This window comes from Octopus bimaculoides, chromosome 14, assembly GCF_001194135.2.
Source record: "Octopus bimaculoides isolate UCB-OBI-ISO-001 chromosome 14, ASM119413v2, whole genome shotgun sequence".
NCBI classification, from domain to species: domain Eukaryota; kingdom Metazoa; phylum Mollusca; class Cephalopoda; order Octopoda; family Octopodidae; genus Octopus; species Octopus bimaculoides.
This window is the reverse complement of record NC_068994.1, coordinates 33,741,104-33,741,847: the sequence shown is the minus strand read 5'-3', so window position 1 is coordinate 33,741,847 and position 744 is coordinate 33,741,104.

Below are 744 nucleotides of genomic sequence, written 5' to 3'. Positions count from 1 at the left end.
TATATTTGTTAGGTAGTATGACTTCTTGTTTGTATTTGTCAGCTTCCTTAAATACTGAAAACAGTTTTTGTTTTGCTCGTGTTTTGTGGCTATTTGTTTTCCTTGCTTCTGAAGTAGGTATTTTTGCAGTCCTATGATGGTTATTTTATAATAGTTTTCCAGCTGTATAAGGCCTCTACCACCTTTTATACGTTGTATATATAGCCTTTCTTTGTTAGATTTTGGGTGGTGCATCCTAGATCCTGGCATTATTTTTCTTGCTTTCATGTCTCTTTTGGTTAGTTCATTTAGTGTCAAATTAAGGATATTGTAGCTGTAATTTATAACTCGGACGGCTAAAGTGTTAATACCTATTATCTTGTTTTTAGCATTGAGCTCTGTTCTCAGTATTGATCTAACTCGTCCATAGTATTCTTTCTTTATTTTCTCTTTTATTTGTGTGTGTTGTATCATATCTAGTTCATTGATTCCTAAATATTTGTATGTTTGGTTTTGGTCTAATTCTCTTATTTCGTTGGCTTTATTAAGTGTGATGTTGCTAATCTTAACTAGTTTTCATCTTTTCAGAGTTGCTTTGGCACATTTTTCTATTCCAAATTTCATATCTATTTCTTTGGTAAATCCATGTACTGTCTGTAGTAGTGTCTCCAGCTGTTTATCATTTCTAGCGTATAATTTTAGGTCATCCATATATAAAAGGTGGCTGATTGTTTTGCCGTAACATTTGCATCCGCATCCAGTTCT